This window comes from Phacochoerus africanus, chromosome 8 (genome assembly GCF_016906955.1).
Source record: "Phacochoerus africanus isolate WHEZ1 chromosome 8, ROS_Pafr_v1, whole genome shotgun sequence".
Taxonomy (NCBI): domain Eukaryota; kingdom Metazoa; phylum Chordata; class Mammalia; order Artiodactyla; family Suidae; genus Phacochoerus; species Phacochoerus africanus.
The window spans coordinates 8,828,236-8,849,993 of NC_062551.1; the positions used below are offsets into that span (position 1 = coordinate 8,828,236).

General features: G+C 47.2%; 1 protein-coding gene and 1 non-coding gene across 2 annotated transcripts in view; one reads left to right on the plus strand and one right to left on the minus strand.

The window, feature by feature from the left end:
* WWOX (WW domain containing oxidoreductase) overlaps window positions 1-21,758 on the minus strand; it is a 957,466-nt gene that overhangs the window by 18,124 nt on the left and 917,584 nt on the right. The gene's annotated exons all lie outside the window — the stretch shown is intronic.
* On the plus strand, window positions 10,679-10,785 carry LOC125134855 (U6 spliceosomal RNA). Its single transcript, XR_007136842.1, has one exon. It is a non-coding gene; the product is annotated as a U6 spliceosomal RNA (small nuclear RNA).

Here is a 21,758-nt window from a genome sequence, read left to right on the forward strand (position 1 = left end):
TTCACTGCCCATCCGGAGTCCAATCACACAGCGGGGTGGGTGCTGTCAGACGCCCACCTCACAGAGAAGGGGCCCTGGCCTCCAGTCCGGGGCCTGGTTCACAGTAGGCAGCTAGCAAATATTTCTAAATCGATGAATGGGGGCCTGATGGAATATGTTTGCGGGGCAGAGGAAGACTCCATCAAATGTAGTTGCTGTATAAGCACCGCGAGTGGTCAGATTCCTTCCTTTCCAAATTATTGTTGGTATGGTTCGACACGGTTGTTCTCTGCCAGTTATGACTCACGGGAGAGCTCCATTTATATCTGCTTACTTCTCGCCAGACACTGATCTAAGCTTGCTCTGTCTACACACACACAGACACACACACACACACTTAGTCCTCATGGAACCACAAAAGAGATTGTTATTATTGCCCCAGGTTATAGAAAAATGAAGCACAAACTTGCTCAGGTCAATGCAATTAGGAAGTGGCAGAGCTGGGATCTGAACCCACACCCAGGGACTCCCAAGGCCAGGCTGGCACAGAGGGTGAGGGGCTAAAGAGGATACCTCTGAGGGTCCTGGGGAGCTTTCTCTCATCCCCGAACTTGCTTTCCAGGCATAGGTTTCTGGGGGGTCTCCTGGCCCATGGGGCTGGCTGGCTGTTGCCTGCAGACACTCTGGGATGAAGGGGAAATGGGCTCAAAAGCTGCCTCTGGAGTCCCGTCTCTTAGAGTGGGAGCGCTGTCCAGGATCTGACTCTAGAACAGAGAGACACAGTCTCACGGAAGGCCGGGGTGTCTCCTCCTACCCCGGAAAAATGGGAGATGCCGAAGGACCACACCCCCCCCCACCCACTAAGGAAAGGGTGTGGCTTGATGACATCAGCAGAGCCTGGACCTGGGGAAGGGGCCTCTTTTGGGAGAGAACTGACCGAATCCACAGGGATTTTGTGGTAGGTGGAAGAGCAGGTGCCAAAGTGAGCTCAGGTCAAGGTATTGATCAGTTAAACCACACTCCAGCCTACCCGCTGATCCAGCTTCCCCCCGCAGATTCCAGCCCTGCAGAGAAACGCTGGGCTGGGCAATCTCACAACTATGAATTCCTATAAACTTCCAAGGCACTAACTCTTACCTCCCTTGGGTGGGGGGGGGGGGGACAGCTGGTTTGCAGGAGTACTAGAACGTGTGAGGCACCTTTGCTCCATCCGCTTCCAAGAGCCTGTGCTTTCTACGCTGTCTTGTGCGACCCGGCAGAAAGCACCAGAACGAAGAATGGAAAGCATTTGCCTTGACTCTGCATCAGAGAGCCCAGAGGCACCAGAACATTGGCAACTCTTGGGTGGTTCCCAGCCACAGAGACCAACCTCTGTCCACTATTCAGGAGCCAAAGTTGCAGAAAGGTGTGAAGGTCAAGGGAGTAAAAGGTGAACTCCCCTTCATTCACCTTCACCTCAGTCCTGCAGCCACGCAAGGCAATTGGAGCTCAGAGAGGTTAAGCGACTTACCCCAGGACACACAGCCAGCAAGTGGCAGAGCTGGGATTCACATCCGAAGAGGGATGGATGGACTCCCTGTTCTTGTCACTGTCCCATCATCTCTCTCATAGTGAGAATAAGCAAAGAGGGGTGGACCCCACCCCGGAAATAAAAAGTGAGAGGCCAAAAGAAAAAAAATAAGTAAACAAAAGGGAAGAGCAGAGGGCTTTCTTCCTAAACACAGAGCCATGGTGATCAGCTTTGGCGGTGCTTCTGAACCGCTTGGCTACCTCTGGAAAACTCTTTCCCCGCTGAACCTCCCCTTGGTCAACAGAGCCTTACCAGGTACAACCCCACTCCTCTTTCAGCTGTCAAGGCGCTTCTTACACCAACAGACGGGGCCAAAAAATCCAACGGATGATAAGCTCCTTGAAAATGAGATCTTACACACTCACGTCTCTGGAGCACTGAGCACGGGGCCCGACACACGGAGGTGCTTAGTGAGTAGCCATGCGATAAATGCATGAATGAAGGAAGGAGGAACAGAAGGAATAACCGAACAGCTGTTTGGGGGCGCTTTGGGCTCCACTGTACCCCACAGGCAGGCATATTGCAGAAATGACTCCCCGTGGCTTCCCAGCCTTGAAAAATCCACACATTCCTTATTAGAACTGGCAGGAGCCGTCCCAGGCCTGAGAACAGAGCTCCCGGTGCACCTGATATTACACGAGGTGTTAACTACATTATCTGGAAATAACCAATGACTAATTCCCTATCCCTTATCTCCAGGAGAAGAAAATTCTCTCGAGCATGAATGCCCCAGATTCCTGGTCAGTTTATGTAAGGCGTTTCAAGTGATTGCGGTATTTTAAGCCATTTTTAGCTGAAGTCACCTGATGTGTGGTGAGCCCAGAAAACCTGATCTCTTGCGCTCCTAAACTCCCTGTTTTTCCACTCATTTTCTTTAAACGACTTACGGAACCCTAAGTACTTTTCCACTGAAGAATGGGCTTCTGAATACACATCCCCACCACGATGTGATTTATTTTTTTAATAGAGGATTTATTTCGTGGATTTTCCAGTATCGCCTCTCTCCATTGGCTTGAAGCTCCATTACATTTCGGGCGATCCCACGGCCACACAGGTCGAGGGTGGGTGGTACTTATTCTTTATCATGGCCTGAACCGTGGCTTTGTAGATTGAAAACTTTTCCACCCAGTGCAGATAGGATACAATAGAAACTTTTTCTCCCAATGATGTCTCAAAAGATCCTTAGTGGCGAGCAAGAAGCGTACTTCCGCAAAGCCTTCATCTAGCTAGAAGGAAAAACTGGGCTTATATAAAGTAGCTGGAGAGGCAAGGAGGGCCTTTTCTCTGGTTCCTGATAGCTGCTTTTCAATAAACAACATCCATAGGAATCTAGACAGAAAAGGCAGGGGCTTCGTATTTCCACCTGGAATTGTGACAGCCTTTTCTGCTCATCAACAAAAGTCATGCTTTGTTTGCCCCTAAGGATCTTACTATAGATGCAACAGCTCTTTTTTAAAAAAAATCTCTTTAGGGCCGCACCCATGGCATATGGAGGTCCCCAGGCTAGGGGTGGAACCCGAGCCATAGCTGCTGGCCTTCACCACGGCCACAGCAACATGGGATCTGAGCCACATCTGCGAGCTACACCACAGCTCACCACAACGCCAGATCCTTAACCCATTGTGTGAGGCTTGGGATCAAACCTGTTGTCCTCATGGGTGCTAGTCAGGTTCACGTCCACTGAGCCATGAGGGGAACTCCACAGATATATCACTTTTGATAACTACTTTGTCCCAACATGTAAACAAATGAGGGGTTTTTAGCCACAACTCAAAAAAAAAAAAAAAAAATGTAGGTAACGACCCACTAGTTAATCTTCTCGGAGTTCCTGTCCTTGTGGCTCAGCGGAAATGAATCCGACTAGGAACCATGAGGTCATGGGTTCGACCCCTGGCCCCGCTCGCTGGGTTAAAGATCCGGTGTTGCTGTGAGCAGACTCAGCTCGGATCTAGCGCTGCCGTGGCATAGGACGGCAGCAACACCTCCAAAAGACCCCTAGCCTTGGAAACTCCATATGCTGCAGGGGTATGGCCCTATAAAGACAAAAAAAAAAAAAAAAGTCTTCTTATTCAAGGGTCCTCAAACTCTTTATAAAAGGGCAGGCAGAAAGTATCTGAAGATTGCAACACTGGGCAGTTATAAATGCTCAGCCCGGCCACTGTGATGCCAAAGCAGCCAGGGACTGTAGGTAAACAAAGGGGCGTGGCCTTGAGTCAATAAAACTTTATTTACAAAAGCAGGTAACTGGCAGGGCATGGCCTGAGGCTGGGTTCTGCCTAATACCACGACTTAATCATGGAAGCAACCCCAACTGGTGTTATTTTTCTAAATAGTTTGCCTCTCCTGACAAAATGGACTTGATGTGTAACTGAACTCTCAGGCCAGTTTCATCCAGAAAATGTGTTGCTAAGCCCCGCCCCCCACCATGGACTTAAACATCCAGACACATCAGTAGGTCCTGTGGCCTTTGGAATTCAAATCCAGCCCTCAGTCAGGAATCCATGCCTAATGGGTGCACATTAACTCTGGTGTATTTTTCCCATAAAAAAACCCCCTAATTTGCTATGAAACCATTTCTCTGGGAAGAGAAAATAATGAAGCAACAAAATACCTCTAAAGGAGAATATCTTTGTCCCCAGTCACCTCACGAAAGGGTCTGTTTGCTACATCTACAAAGAGGATGGCACCACAGGATACGTGTGAATAGTTCAGCTTCCGAGAAAAATCACTCATGTCTTAGCACTCGCAACACGCCAAATAATCACACACCAAATAATCACCCACCAGATAATCACACACCCGGCCCCCGCTGGAACCTGAAATGTCAGTCCAGCCAAGCCAATCAGAACTGCAGAATGGAAGTCCCTCCCTTCTGTCAGTCCAGCCAAGCCAATCAGAACTGCAGAATGGAAGTCCCGCCCTTCCTCCCATTGTCCGTCTCTCCTAGTTTTTGTTTTTTTCTCTTTTGCCTTTTCAGGGCCACAGCCACAGCATATGGAGGTTCCCAGGCTAGGGGTCTAATCGGAGCTGTAGCTGCTGGCCTGCACCACAGCTCACAGCAATACCAGACACTTAACCCACTGAGCAAGGGCAGGGATTGAACCCGAATCCTCATGGATGCTAGTCGGGTTCGTGAACCGCTGAGCCACGGCAGAAACTCCACGTCTCTCCTAGCGAACACCATAGTCACAACAGGATGGGACCCCTTAGATTGGAACCAGAGTTACTCGGAATAATTACTGCTGGAGAAACACGCTTTCCTAATAGGTCCCTTTTCAATACGCTCCGTTTTGCAGCAAGCTAATGCTATTCTGGAAGATTATGAACCACGCTGGCAACAGAAAGCCTGGTGCCCTGGTCCCATCTCTTTCCGTGTTTATATGGAGCAAATTTTCTCTGTCTGAATATACAGATACACACCTATTTTTTTTTCTTTCCTTTTCCACCTGCAGGCCTTTGTCAATTCTCCTCCAAGCAGAATCCCAAAGCTTTCCACTATGTGTCACAATATAGATTTGGATGCAATAAAGACTATAATTATTGAGCATTTATGAGAAATAATATTTTCCCTCTGGTGCGTGCTGGCTCGGCTGTTCACACACAAGTGTGAATACTAATGGCCCCAGCTTACTTTGGCAAAGGAACAACACAAGTGAAAGGTGAGAGGGCTTGGCGTGGCCCAGGAAAAGCAAACACTGATCCTCGTTAGTGTCTCTAGAGAGCGGTGTGGGTTTGGAGGAGAATTTGGAAATGAAGGTGGCGATTTGCTTGCAGGGCTCAAACCTCAGGCCTTTGTGCTAAGAGGCTTGGAAGACCCGAGCCAGCGCATGCAACCCAGAGTTCTTCACTCCTGCCTGGCAACAGATGGCTCAGAAGGGCTGAATTGCTATATAAACATCGAACTGCAAGTTTGATTTCACAAGTGTGGAAATTAGGCAAAGCAAAAGGAAAACCCTTTTCCGAGGCACGTGAATCAGGCATGTGTAGTTTTGAGACAAAACCGTGCTTAGCTCGGTACCCACCCAAATGGGCTGCGAGAAAGGAAGCTTGGAAATCTTGGAAGAGGAACTTCTAGCATCTGGGAGAACTTAGACAGTTGCTGCAAAGGAAAGTGAGCACTTACAAGGGAAATGGGCCCTTGCTGAGGCCCTCCCAATGGGAGGGCTGTGTCTGAAACCACAAACCTGGGGCCAGCAGGAACATCTGCCTCCTTTTGACATTTCCTCCCCCCGGGACCGAGGGCAAAAGTGGGTGTTTCCATTTTTATCACAGGAGACCTCACTGCCCCCACCTTGTTCTTTCTCTTCTGTTTCCACGTGGCAAGCTCAATGCCTGGGTATCCACCTGAGACACATTCCAGGAAGGGGACGAGGAAGAAAGTGACCCCACCCCGGCACTGTCAACAACTAGCAGTTTGGGGGAGGAAAGGGCAGAAGTATGCAGGAAGTGAGAAGAAATTTGTGTTGGAAGAGGTACTGGGCAATTCGAGAGAAGGGACATTTCAAGTACTCCTTGCTGCATCCATGGCTGATGCAGAGGGGACTCACAGCTCAAAAGATTATTTCTAGGCAGTTCTTGTTGTGGCTCAGTAGGTTCAGAACCTGACATAGTGTCTGTGAGGATGCGGGTTCAATCCCTGGCCTCACTCACCGGGTTAAGGATCCGGTGTTGCTACAAGCTGTGGCATAGTTTGTAGACACAGCTTGGAGCCAGTTTTGCTCTTATCTCCAGGAAAGAGAGCTCTAATAGATCAGCTCATTGAGCTTTCATGAAGACTCTTTGTGGAAAGTACTGATATTAACCCACTTCACAGAGAAGAAAACAAAGGGACATTGACCATATCACTGACTTGCCTCAAACCAGCCAACTGCTAAGTGGTGGAGCTGGGACTGGAGCCCAGGTCATTGGGTGGTGATTTTTCTAACCACCACCCAAAGAATCACAACCCTCCAAGGGCTGTTTTAGCTTCTGGTCTGGATATTTAGAGAGTAGATTTTTACGGTACCATTTACCCTGTTCTGGCTTTGGAAAGTGTGTCCAGTTGCGATCTGAGGACACCTGTCAGATCTCGTGTCAAATTTTGGGGTCTAGAATAAACACCACCCCCCCCCTCCAGGAACATGCAGGGGACGATCAGTATATAGAAAAACCGACCTGGGGAACAGGAGAAAAGAAAGAGAGACAAGAAATGTGGGCCAAGCATCCCTCAGTCTCGGGTTCCTCCTTTCTTAAGAGGCTGAGGTGAGGATAAGAGAAAAACGTGGTTAGCATGATCCGTAAAGCAGAGGAGAAACCCCAGGCATGACAAGTGTACTGTTAGTGTTTGTAACAGTATTGCTGTTATTACCTGTTATACATTGAACGGTGGTGTCTCTACACATATACGTTCAAGTCCTAACTTCCTAGGACTCAGAATGTGACCTTATTTAGAAACAGACCTCATAGCTGTAATTAGTTAAGAGAAGGTCCTGCTGGAGTAGGGTGGACCCTTAATCCAATATGACTAGTGTCCTTATTAGAAGGGCGACACGGAGGAAAAATGCCACACAAGATTGGAGGCAGAGATGAGAGACTCCCAGCAACAAGCCAAGGAACACATGCTATTGCCAGCAAACTGCAGGGGCTGGAAGACTTTCCTCTAGAGTCGTCAGAGGTATGGTTCTCCCCGCACCGTGATTTCAGACATCTGACCTCTAGAACATCCAGATAAGAAACTGATGCTGTTTAAAGATAGCCAGTTTTCACACTTCGTTACAGCAGCTTCTAGAAATCAGAGTGTACTGTTATTATCATTCAGCTCAGGTTCCTTCTAACCAGCCCCAAATAAGTCAGCATAATCCTGAACATCTACAGGCAGACCTCAGAGATAGTGTGGGTTCAGTCCCAGACCTCCGTTAACAAAGCAAAAATTGCAATAAAGCGAGTTACATGAGTGTTTTGGCTTCCCGGTGCATATAAGAGTTATGTATTCACTACACTGCAGTCTAGTAAGTGTACAACAGCAACGGCGAAAGGAGCCATAGACACATCTTCGTTAAAAAATACTAACCATCACCTGAGCCTTCAGTGAGCAAGTTATAACCTTTCTGCTGGTGGAGGGTTTGAAATATTGCAAGAATTACCAGCATGTGACCCAGGACCACGAAGTGAGCAAACGCTGGTGGAAAAATGGCGCCCATAGACCTGCCGGATGCAGAGTCACCACAAACCTCCAATGTGTAAAAAAGGCAGTATCTGTGAACGCAATAAAGTACATCTGTCCTAGAAGGAAGCTCACATCTGGGGCCAGAGCGTAGGAGACACCTAAGGTCACCTTATGACTGTACAGGCCATGAGAAAAGCAACCGGCGAGCTTTCTGAATAGACTTCATCAAGGCCTGCAGACATATTAATAACACACACACACACACACACACACACACACACACACACACAGGCACGCACAGGGCATCTCTTTGGAAGGCATGTCTTATCATGTTTTCTTAATGTCATGCGTAAAGTGTCTAGGTACCAAATTTACCATCTTTATGTTACTTCTTGGCAAAGAGATGCATCCCTCCTCACGCCAGGGGGCGTCTGACGCAGTCCACCCCATCATCTGTGTTCACCTTCATTGATCCTCACCCTTCATGTCTCCCCTGATTCCTCTTACCTGCCACCTTCTCTGTTCCCGAGATGACAGAGAAGGAAATCTATGGCATGTTCCAGAAGGGGCTCTGCCAAGTAGGCATGGGCAGGTTTTCACAAAAGGCCCCCCAGCATCCTGGTAAGCCTGACCACGGAAGACAGACACCCGTATCTTTGACACAAGAGCTGTGCAGATAGAGTCCATGCTGAGGCTACCTGGGTGATGGATGGGGCTTGGCTGATGGGAGAATCACAGCCCCTTTAACTTTAAGGAGCAAGAATAAAAATCCTTTTCAACGGGGAAAGCCGTTCCAGATGGAAAACATGGTCAGAAACGCTCAACGGTGTTAACGTTTCCCCCTTCAACCAGTAAATAAGGAGGCGTGAGAAAGCAGGGTACAGGGCTGGAATTTTGGCACCACTGAGATTCCCTCTGCTCTGGGACTGAACGGGGCAGTTCCCTCTCTGATTTAGGGGCCCGACCAGAGGGTGGCTCTAAGTGGGACTCTGATTCTAAATCCAAATATTCAGAAGTGAGGAAAACAACCAATTGTTTCCCTAGATTCACACAGGGGAGGAGGTCCCCCCACCCCCCGCAGCTCTGCTCAGTTTAATAATTCAATAAAATTCATCCATGGTTTTCTTATCTCCATCTCTCTAGAATCATGAAAGCACCAGAAGGTGGGAGTTAGTCAAATTATTTCTGTGTGTTCCCTGGTTTTTATAAACAGTATAAATGTTTAATCATCAGGGCTACGGGCAGATCAACCTCATAATTCTTTCAAGTTCGAAGTGTAAGGGATAACCCCTACGGCCAAACAGTTATTCAAAAATGTAACAATTTTTTGATCCTTTCTTAATGGAGAGCTTTTCCTCACCTGCCTCTGCAGTTGACTGTACCATCAATGGAGAAATCCAAGTCAAACTAGTTGGAGGAATCAGTGACCCAAGTTGCCCTTCATGCCTCCCCTTTTAACTCCTATCTTGGTTATGTGTCTTTCTAGGCTCCTATTCTTCTGGGAGAGCTTTTCTGGGAATGGGGGAAAATTTGCCAGGTCAGATAGGAATCACTGAGGTGCTGGGAGGTTGAGCCAAGGCTGGGTGCCATCTTCAGTCGCCGGGGGAAGGCAGGTACAGGCTGGCACTGCTGGGTGGGGGATGGAGAGTGTGCAGAGCATCAGAGAGGCGTGGTTGGGCAAAGATGCTAAAACCCAAGCCGACAACAGCTTGGCCAATGTCCTCTGCTCAATCTAGAGTGAAGCTAGGAGGAAGACCCAGGGTATGGAAATTGGTGATTCTCAAACACGTACTGCTTATTCCAGATCTTGGCCCCACGGACAAGCTCTGCTCTTTTACGCATCCCCACCGGCTCCCACAGAGGTGGGCGTTTGCAAGAATTTGAGTAAATGAATGGTAAGCACCTTGTCCTAAGGAATTTTGACTCTTCTGCCGAGGCTGTCCAAACTAACTGCATTTGACGCAATGAATTTAAGTTATTCAATTCAAAGGTCAATTCTGAAGCATTTTCTAAGAGGCCTTCATTCACCAGGCTCTTTGGAAGAAGGTATTAAGCAACTGCTCTGGCAGTTGGTGCCACTTGACTTCATTTTGTGAGTTCCCTTGACGATGTCGGTGTTTGCCGCCCCCGTCAAAGCAAAACCACAAGAAGTGTGATACAGGCACAGTCTGTGTGAGGAAGAGAGTGGAGAAAGTGACACGTCCCCTCAAAGCATGTTTTCTTCCAGAACTGAGTGGCTGGTCTCAAAATTCTGGGGCCAGGAGTTCCCGTCGTGGCGCAGTGGTTAACGAATCCGACTAGGAACCATGAGGTTGCGGGTTCGGTCCCTGCCCTTGCTCAGTGGGTTAACGATCCGGCCTTGCCGTGAGCTGTGGTGTAGGTTGCAGACGCAGCTCGGATCCCGCGTTGCTGTGGCTCTGGCGTAGGCCGGTGTCTACAGCTCTGATTGGACCCCTAGCCTGGGAACGTCCATATGCCGCGGGAGCGGCCAAAGAAATAGCAAAAAGACAAAAAAAAAAAAATAAATAATGCTTGCTCTGGAGTTCCCACTGGCGCATGGGATCAGCGGTGTTTCTGAAGTGCCAGGATACAGATTCGATCCCCAGCCAGGTGCAGTGGGTTAAAGGATTCGGAATTGCTGCAGCTGTGGCATAGGTCGCAACTGTGGCTTGGATCTGATCCCTGGCCCAGGAACTCCATATGCTGCGGGGCAGCCAAAAATGATTTAAAAAAAAAAAAAATGCTTGGTCTGTATCAAGCACTAAAGTCTCCTGAAAATAGCAACTCATTTACTCCTCATATCAGAACTATGCAGCGAGAATCACCATTATTCCATACTTATAGTAAATTAAAGGCATAAAGAGGTTAATAACGCCCCCCAGGTTGCAAGCTTATAAAAGGAGGGGCCAGAAGTTGAACCTAGGTCTTCTACCTTCAGCACCTCAGCTTTTAACCAGCACTGTTATCTATTAAAATAACATGAAGTGCTCGCTTCGGCAGCACATATACTAACACTGGAACAATACAGAGAAGATTAGCATGGCCCCTGCGCAAGGATGACATGCAAGTTCATGAAGTGTTCCATATTTTTTGGTAGATATACACAATGGAATACTACTCAGCCATAAAAAAGAATGAAATAATGCCATTTGCAGCAACCTTGATGGAACTAGAGACTCTCATCCTGAGTGAAGTAAGTCAGAAAGAGAAAGACAAATACCATATGATGTCACTTATATCTGGAATCTAATATACGGCACAAATGAACCTTTCCTCAGAAAAGAATATCATGGACTTGGAGAACAGACTTGTGGTTGCCAAGGGGGAGGGGGAGGAGTGGGATGGACTGGGAACTTGGGGTTAATAGATGCAAATTATTGCCTTTGGAGTGGAGAAGCAATGAGATCCTGCTGTATAGCACTGGGGACTATATCTAGTCGCTTACGTTGGAGCATGATAATGTGAGAAAAAAGAATGTATATGTGTATGTGTGACTGGGTCACCTTGCTGCACAGTAGAAAACTGACAGAACACTGTAAACCAGCTATAATGGAAAAAATAAAAATCATTAACATTATAATAAAATAAAATAACATGAATAACCCCCTCTGACCCCATGGGAATAACGCCACTAATCACTTCCCCACATCCAGCCCTTTCCAATCCCAGTTAGAATCCCTGCATTATCACGGGGGTTTTACAGCATAAGCCCCCACACCAGGATGGCGTATATTTAAATAAAGCATATAAAAGAGGATCAGGAAACATACAAATGTAGAGTGTACGGTTGGGATCAAGGGATAGAGCGTGAAAAAGGGAAGCTGGGAGACACGGGAGGCAGGTCTTGTTGCGGTGACTGGTGGGCTGCTGTGCACCCCGAGCAGGGCCCGGGACCCCCATAATGTGCAGGACTGTCCCTCGCACCAGGGATCCTGTGGCCCCAAGTGCCAGTGGGGCACCCCAATGCAAACCCCTGGGCACGATCTGAAGGTGAGAAGGAAGCAGAGAAGGAACACGAGAGACCTGCTTCATCTCTTAGTAAAGCACTAGTGTCTCCAGCTGGGGGTGGGGGCAGAGGTCATCTTTGGGGTGGGGGAGGAGTGGGGGAAGGCTCCTCTGAGATGCCCCTCAGCCCATGAACCCGTGTCACATGCTGCAGGAGCCACAAGCTGCACTGGGATTGTTAGCAGGTTTTCTAATGAGCTGTGGTCAAGTGAGCCTTCTCTCTCTCTCTCTCTCTTTTTTTTTTTTTCTTTTTAGGGCCACACCTATGGCACATGGAGGTTCCCAGGCTAAGGGTCAAACCAGAGCTGTAGCTGTCAGAGGGGGTTATTCATGTTAGTTTATTTTATTACAATGTTAATGATTTTTATTTTTTTCATTATAGCTGGTTTACAGTGTTCTGTCAGTTTTCTACTGTGCAGCAAGGTGACCCAGTCACACATACACATATACATGCCACAGCAACGTGGGATCTAAGCCAGGTCTGTGACCTACACCACAGCTCACAGCAACACCGGATCCTTAACCCACTGAGCGAGGCCAGGGATCGAACCTGTGTCCTCATGGATACTAGTTAGATTTGTTAAACGCTGAGCCACAAAGGGAACTCCCAGGTGAGCTTTCAAAAGAACCCCATTTGTAAAGTTATATTAATAACGATGCTCTCTCCCTGTGGGGATGGAATCATTTGAGGGTTTATGCTTTGGTCTGCATAAAGCATAAACCCTCTGTAAAGGGCTGCATGTGGATAGGGTGTCGCATGAACCCGCAGTGGGGCTTCTCAGCCTGCGTTTCCAAGGCCTCTCCCTTCACCACGACCTTCGACCCAGCGATCCCGCTTCTAGGCCTCCAAGTGATTCAAGAGGAGGCCTGGGACTCATGTAAAGAGATGTTCATTTCAGCACTATTGATAAGAGTGAAGAACCAGATGCCACTCAAAGGTTCAGAGATAGGGGAGATGGTACGGAAACCTCAGTACAACTCTCTGATGGGGTATTTTGTAAGTGATTTAAAAAAAAAATCCCTTACAAAGGGTTTTGTTAATGGAGAGAAATGCTTTGTATATACAATGTGAAGTAAAAACACAGGACACCAAATTAGGTCACCTGAACTTTAGCCCAGAAATCTCACTTTTGGAATCAATTCAACAATATTAAACCCTTAAACCCAGCAGGATATTAGATAATACGCATAAGATTATTTATTGCTGCTACATTTATAATGACTAAAAGAACAATCATAACAAAACTGAAAAGAACTGAAGCATCCATCATCAGGAGAACGCGTGATTAGATTAGGGCTATTCTACAGCATGGAGTTGTATATAAACATTAAAAAAATAATCTTTCCTGTGTACACTTTTCAAAGGCTTATGAACTAAACAAGGCAAGTCTCTAAATACCAGACACAGTAGCATCATATTAAAACGCACACACCCAAACTCCAGCCCTACGAATGCCTGTTTATTCTGCATGTCTGCATAGGCACAAAAGGTCCACAGGAACCCCTTGGCCAAAGGGATGGGGCTGAGTGAAGATTGCCAGCTTTTTTTTTCCATATCTTTTACACAGTTTGACTTATTTTGATGAGCATGTATCAACTTCGTAATGCAAAAAAAAAAAAAAAAAACTATGTTAAAATCAAGATGCAGAATACGATCGCCACTGTATTAAAATGGACATGCCTGGGATGGAGAAAAAGACCAGGAGGAAATGTTCTCATAGGCACCAACTGCTACTAGAGAGAGCTGGGATTCGGAGGGGCTGCTATTTTGGTAAGGGTTTTTGTTGTTGTTCTTGCTTGTTTTCGTACTTGCCAAATTTTCCATCTTGGGTGTCTATGTTGCTTTCCAAATCCAAATGAAGAAATGGATGACAGATGCGTGAATATGCACAGAAAGAGGACAGGAAAGAGGGAGGGGGGAAGAGAAGGAAGGGAGAGAAGGGAGGGAGGGGGGAGAAGAAGGGAGGGAGGGAGACCGGAAGGAAGGGAGGGAGAAAAGAAGAGAAGCAGATTTCGCAATTGGATGAATGAATAGCCTCCATTTTTCTCTGGGGCTTTCCTCTCCAAGGAAATCAGGGGCTCCTGGGCCCCCCTTTGCCAGAGGCCTGCCTGCCACCCCACCTTTGAGGACCCACATGGAGGCTCTCACAGATGTGCAGCTGAACCTGATTACAGAGGCAGCCACATCTGCACAGCCTGGTTTCTGTCAGTTCTATAATGGGCAATACCCTCTGGAATTAATATCTGATGAAGAAATAAACCTGTTAACAGGACAGATTTATAGTATTCAAATTACTATTGATCCATTCAGCACATGACTAATAAAAACCTTCCTTGTGTGACCTTCCACCCTCTGCACGCTTAAGCACATTACCTCTAATAAACAAGTATTATGAGGACCCAAGAAAATGTCAACCTATAAATTGCTGAGATTCTCCCTCTGGCTCCCTCTCTCAGAATGGAGATGGATGCTAGGCGCCAGCATCTGTTTTATGAAGCTTGTGATCAAGTCGTGAGAGTCCCCCAAAGTCTTCTAATCATCAGTGATTCTACAGCACAAGAACCTCCTGCCCCTTGATAAGCAGCTCGGTGAAAACCACCAGGCAAGAACCATCTTCAAAGGGCAACGGTTAAAAACAAAGGGACGGATGTCTCGGACCTCTGCTCCTTTACCTTCGTGACCTTGGGCAGGTCACGTTACCTCTATGCTGCAATTCCAACCCCAATCAGACCATAATAAAATAAAATGGGATATTAACCTCATCTGGTTCCGTCCCATGCTATGCGCTGAAATGGTTTCAAACAGCTTACATACACGCCCATTACAGACCTCGAGAAGGCAGTGGGTCCAAGGCTGGGATCTCCCAGCTTGCTCCCTATTCAAACACACGCTGGATTGGCTGGGCCTGGCCATCTGCCACCCTCCGAATGCGAGCGAAGGACTGGGGAAGAGGTGCAAGATGGCTCAAATACAATGGAAGAGTAAGTCTATTTCTCAAAGCCATTGAGAGAAACACAACGGGGCTCTTTCCCCTTGGATTCTAAGATCACCTTGAGTGTCACCTTTATTCTAGGAAATGGAAAAAAAAAAAAAAAAAAAAACAAGCAAAGTGGTAGGTTGCACATGTGGAGGTTTTCCATTGGTCCAGCCTGCACTTTGCATGAATTGCATGAACTAGGACTCAGTCACTTCCCATCCTCACACCCCAGAGAGGATGGGAAGGAGCGCCGAGGTGCACACCCAGGAATGACCAAGGATGATGCCTGGCTAACACTACCTGCCACACTCGGCATCAGTGAAAATATGCACATAGAGAAGTGTTGTCATGGGTTCAGACATGTAGTCACTACCCTAGTTCAAGCCATAATCGCTGCTGCCCTGGCCTTTGGACCAGCTTTTTATCTTATATCTCTGAGCTCTTTTGCATTTTTGGAAGAGAAAACTCTTAATATGTCCCTCATAGCTTTTTGTGAGGTTGAAATGGGATTACGACTTTCTGGGGCTCCCATACACAACCCTCAACAGTCACAACACACTGGTGTCCTTACCCTTGACCGCCAAGATCACAGAACATTGGCGAAGGAGTGGCACATTTGGGCAGGACATGGATTCTTCCTACCTCTGCTTTGACCTCTCAGGGATATGGTAAATGCTCATTTTCCAAGAAGTTCTTGTACATTGAACGGGAAGCATGATATTCAAGTTTCTAAACAGCTCTGTGTGGCACTGTGAAATTATTTTTAAGTGAAGCACTTCACGACATAGGAAGCAAAAATGTTAAGCTCCGATGACTCAAAAGAAAGAAAAGAGAAAAAAAGAATAGAATTAAAAACTAAAAGTCAGTGGACAAAAATCTTCTTGATAGTAACATGCTACCATCCAAGCAGAGCATTAGCTACGAAAGCACCATATCTTTGTAGTGCTAGCATTAGTTAGATCAGACGAGGAATTTCTAGAAGATGCACCAGAAGGATTAGACAGATGGAGTTTTCCATGTCGAAAACACGGGTCTGCAAACTAGAGCCCGTGAGCCCAATCCGGCCCACGGCTTGTTTTTATAAATAAAGTTTTATTGGAAAACAGCCACACCCATTGATTTACATACTGTCTATGGATGTGTGTGTGCACGCGTGCTGCAACGGCAGAGTGGTATGTTTGTAACACAGACCATTTAGCCTGCAAAACCTAAAATATTTACTGTCTCTTTATAGAAAGTTTGCCAACCCCTGTTCTAAAATAAAAACTGAGCAGAGATTGCTCAATCTGACTCAAGTTTAAGTGCCAAGGATGAGCCGTGAGCCAAACCGAGTTGGATAAACTTTGGTCCAAACGGTGGAGGCCTTCACCTGGTTCTCTCCTCCTCTCCCCCTCTGTTGCCCACTTTTAAATAAAAGAGCTGGTAGATTGATGGGCAGGAACAGAGTTATTGGGAGCAGAGCGGGAAGGAGAGGGATTTAAGGGGGCTGTAATGACACCATAAAAGCTTTGTTGGGTTGCTTTTATGAGCCTGTAGCAGTTTAGAGGAGCCTGACCCTAAGAGGTTAGCGGAAGTGGGTAAAAGGCTTGCCTTTGGGATAAATGCATATCAAAAACCCGTCCACAGAAGGAGAGCGGGAAAAAAAAAAGGAAATAAATGACAAGTACAGTACTTTAACAGGGAAAATTTCCTCTGAAAGGAAGCAAGCAATGAGGCCAGGCGCGGAATAAATGGTGTAGAAATGACAGTCGCTCTTCAGTGGGGACACAGCTGCACTCCAGGCTGATAAGATCCAGCATGTGTCAATTGCCATGTCTCTCTTTTCACACTTCAATGTGAACTTTACAGCAAAAGGGGGACAGGAGGCAGCGAAGGGGAAAACAGTGGCTCAGAAGGACTTGTGCACAGAGTGTGAAGCCATTTCAATTTTATATTCGAAAGGACTTTGGAGGTGATCCCTCGAATGCAATTATACCCACCTAATAAAAGCAACATATGCTAAGACAATTAAAAGATTTTATTAGACGTCTATTCATTGTATTCCATTTTAGGCAGGAGGAATGGAAACGGATGAGAAGGAAAGGAGGCATTTCACAGAAAGGGGAGCCAGCGTCGGCCCCGGAGCTTGCCAGGGGGGGAATGAATGGGTGATGACCTATTTTTAACACAAAGATGGATTCTTAGATTACTCATTACCAGGGGTCTTTTCACCTTGCAAAACACCAGAGCTCTGGGTTCACGACTTCGGATTATGAGAAAATATGGCTGAAGACATCATTCTGCCTTCTTCAGCCCTTGGTGTTTGGGTGTTCGACCATCAAATGAAGCTCCCCCCCCCCCAGCCTCCAACAATGCCAGAAAGATAAAACTGTGTCACTGGATTTAAAGTGTAATGACACGATGGCAAGTGGAAATCAAGCTAACGTTTTCCTATCTCTTCATTCCACATATACTTACTGGGGACAAAAGAAGGGGCCCAAGTTTATACCATGACTGGAGATTCTAAGCGGGGAGAAGGGAGTCTATGCCCTCCAGACGGTCACTGTGATGGACTCCCAGCTTCCCACCCCAAGCCTATGTGCATTTCTTCCTGGGCAAAGAGCCAGATCACATTCACCAGCCTACCCTGCAGTTAGATGGCCACGTGACCAGGTCTTACCTGTGGAATGGAACTAAGACTGGTAAGAGGTATCAGCCAGCTGGCCGCTGACAGCCACTGGGAGGCAGGCCACAGAGGTGGATGGAGCCTGGGTCCCTGAATCACCTTGTGCAATGCACCTGCCACTTCTTGAGTAAGAAATACAGCTTTTGAGGTTTGAGCTGTGATGCCTTTCGGGGGGGGGGGTGCTATTTGTTACTGTAGCCCAGCTTAAACCAATCAGCTCATGTCACAGATATGCAAACAATCCACGTAAAGGTCATTTCCAGACTCTGCAATGGGTGCTCTTCTGTGCACCTGGAGGTCTGAGTACACAGGGAGGAACCTCCACTGGCGTTTAGCAGAGTCTCAGAGACAAAGTTACATTTCAGCTGAAACTCCGAGGCCATAAAGCATAGGAATTTGATAGGCAAAGCAGCTGGAGGAAGGGAACTCAAGGAGAGGTTATAATAAGATCGAGGGCTCAGAGGGGTGGAAGGATGTGGCAGCAGGGAGCGGGGTGGAATGGTGAGTAATCAGAGGAGTGGGGAACAGGAGGTGTGGGACGATGGGTGATGCTGAACAGGTACAAGAGGAGCAGACAGTGTAGGGGCTCACGTAGGAATGGCGGCGGCGGGGGGGGGGGGAGGAGTGTGTATGTCATGCAATTAACTATGAAAGATCTTGTTAAATACTGGTGCCAGGATGCGGGACAGGCACACGTACCTGATCAGAATAAGAGCAAGTCCTCACCACTGACTGGGTTAGATTCACCCCACGGAAGGACTTGAGTCCCATGAATCGGAGTTTCCACTGCCCGAGGCGCCTTAGCCCAGAAACAAAGAGTAAGTCAAGGCCAAGGCCAATACCTATCTGCTCATAGGCATCCAGCTAGTGATAGACCCAGGCTGTCACTTGGCTCGTGCTGGAGAGGACCAGAGCGACCAGAGACCCAGCTTGGTGGTTGACCTGGTGGCCATGTGGTAACACAGACAAATCCCAATCACGACAGATTTAAAGCATAAACCCACGTGGGAAACTAATCTTTGACACTGTACCATAAGGGAAAGTGACTGTTGGCCTCAGAAATTCAGTTGGATTTCAAACTTTCTTGAATCAGCTCACCTCTGAGGAGCTGAGAAGTTTCCAAATGTCTTCCTTGGATTCAAGCAACTAGAGTGGGGTATGGTAAACCCGAGAGCTGGAAACTCAGAACTGACAGATCTGTAGTTGAGTTTGTGTTGGGATTTTAGCTGGAGTCCAAACACTAGAGATGTGGGGTTTGTGGTCTACAGTCCACCGACTGATTTTTGTAGGTTTTGGCAGGTGGGAGAAGGACAGGAGTCTAGAAGAACTAACGAGCCGAGGGAGAAACAACACGCATGTTGACATGAGCGAGACACAGGCCAGAACACCACTAGTGGTTAGGATTCATCACCTTCACTGCTCCGGCCGGGTTCGATGGGATCTGAGGTTCACATCAAGCCACTTCACACAGCAGCCAATTCCTCAGGATTATCACGAATATCAAATAGGCTAAATTGTGCAAAATGAGACGCATTTATGCAAAGTGGCATTTAGAAAAAGCTCAATAAATGGAAGCTGCGTTACTCAGCCTCCTCTTTCATTCTTCGTAATGATTCAGGGCGAATTCTCCTCCTCATGTTATCAAACGTATAACTTATTAGCTTCCAAATTTAATCATTAGTCATTTTTATTAATTTTCGAAAAGACCACACCTGGTTTCATTCTGCCTCAGTCCCTTGGCTGAAAGTAGAAACTCACCAGGTATCAGCAGCCTCTTAACCTTGAAGGATTTGTCGTGGTCATCTGGCCAAGGCATTCATTATTGTATTGGGGGGAAGAGACAATTTTTCGATAGCTGCCTGACAGTTAAGGCAACAGTGAAAAGCACACAGCATTGACAACCCAGAAGCGTTTGATCCTGACATTGAACGCTCAGCTGAGTAATATGTGCTTTTGCCAAGATCCACAATACCTGTATTGACTTTGCTGTTCACCTACCCCTCAGAACCCTTCACTGCACAAAGCCAAGGGCCTGGAATGTCACAAGACCAAGTTCAAGTAAAGGGTCTGACCAGATGTGAGGGCTACTTGTAATGGCTTATCTTAAAAAGACACGATCCACCCCATTTACATGTTGCCACAAGATTTTCCGGGTGACACATTTTAAATGAGACTTTTTCAAGTTACACCGGCAAGGTAATACCCCTAACACTTTGAAAAAGTGAAAAAAGTAGCCAGGTATAGCACACATCCCCCAGAACCCTTTCCTCCTATTTATCTTTCTTCGAATGTCATTCTAGCCAGAAACTACATTCCATTTTTTTTTTTTTGCTATTTCTTGATCCGCTTCCACGGCATATGGAGGTTCCCAGGCTAGGGGTTGAATCGGAGCCTGTAGCCACCGGCCTACGCCAGAGCCACAGCAACGCAGGATCCGAGCCGCGTCTGCAAGCTACACCACAGCTCACGGCAATGCCGGATCGTCAACCCACTGAGCAAGGGCAGGGACCGAACCCGCAACCTCATGGTTCCTAGTCGGATTCGTTAACCACTGCGCCACGACGGGAACTCCAACATTCCATTTTGAACTCCACCTTTGTCATTAAAACTTTGATCATGTGTATTTTCCCTGTTGATTTATTCTATTGGCTATGATTCTACTAAGTGGATCTACCATGATTTATGGAATCATTCTCCTGCTGTTGAACCTTGAGGTTGACACTAAGGTTTTACTGGGTTGGGTGTTTTTTGCTGTTGTTCTTTCTTTTTTATATGTTGAAACCAGAAGAGCTTTATTTTGTCTTGACTATTGGTGTCTGTGAGCTGTAGTCTCTTTCTGGCTTTGAAGACTAAGAGAAGCAGGTTACAAAGCACTCAGTGGTGACCAGTTCAAGAATTTGCTTGGAACTGCACGGAACTTCAGATTCCAGTCTTTGCCTGTTACCTCACTTGGGTTCTGCATGAGGATGGGTGGAAGAGACACACGTGGACCATCCTAATAATCAATTATCTGAACCAATCAGTAAAGCGACTCAATTGTGTCCCAAACACAGCAGACATGTGCATGCTCCTAAGCTGGTTCGTGGAGGGTTCCCTCCATCTGGAACGTGCCTCCCATGCCTCTCAGGAGGACCAGGAGGGGTGCGGGGGTGCAGATGCTATGGACCAACGGAGTTCACTCTGCAGTGATGCACATGCATACAGACACGGGCCCGGAGACACACACACATGTGCTTCACCTGTGATACTTCACATGGTGTTTATGCTCGAAAAGACTTTTCTGGGAAGCATCCTGGGTACCTCTCCAGTGCAATGAGATGAATTCACTGAGGCATCTGAGTCATAATTTTACACTTCCAAGGCCTTTTATCTCACACACAAACGCACATACACACACAGAGAGAGAAAGAAGCCAACCACAGTCGATGTTTGCCATTGGCAGTGAACTTGCCCACGTCCTGGGAAGGCAAACGCATACCTAAAGAAGTTCCACAAGTCCTATCGTAGAGTTGTAACCACTCACTTGGTGAAGGGCAAACATATGTTGATAGTCTGCTCCGAGCCAGGCTTGGGGCTGTAGGGACCAAGCAGGGTCCAAGAGTTTGCAGCCCAAGCAGCACCACAAGGCCCCGAGGGGTCTCAGACACGGGATAAGGGGGTCTGTGTGCTCCAGGATGATGTGTCTTTGCCTAATTCTGGAGTCTGTGCTTTCTGCACCGGGGCACACACAGTTCCTGCTCCCTAGAGGCTCAGCATCAAGTGGGGAAACAGCGAAGGACACCAAGGAGAGAAGTTTGCAGAGAACTCAGTGAACCACGGCGAGGCCATTGCAGCTCCTGGCTTCCACCTGCTACCTCTCGGCAGAACACAGCCATGCATGCTGGGGACCATCACAGCCCTGCCCTCCCGCCACCGGCTGCAGAAGCTCCGTGTTCCTAAGAGCCGAGATGACCTGCCTGACTTGTGGCAAACTGCCAAGTGCATTTGCAACCCAAGCCTATGTGTATATAAAATGCAGGAAGTCATCTTAAAAGGACGCACTAATTAGCTTCCTGGGATTTCAGATTGTAAAAGCTTTTGTGATCGAATTTGTTTCGGTAATTTTTTTTAAAGGATTCTGAAGATTGGTTCTGCTGTCAAGACATCAGAAAACAAACAGGAAAAAAAAAAAAAAGGTAACAAACTTACTGGTTTCCACGGCAGAGTGCTTTCAATGGGAGAGGAGGGGAGGCATCCGCCGACTGGTTGATAAAAAGCAAGATGGCATTAAGAGGTCACGACGCACAGCAAAGGACCAACCTCCCTTGGGAGGCTTCATCTGACATTGAGCTGCCCTTGAAAAGCATAATAGGGCCCTTGTGATATCAGCACCCACTCGCAAAAGACCAGAGGGGTACCATTTTCATTTCATAGGGT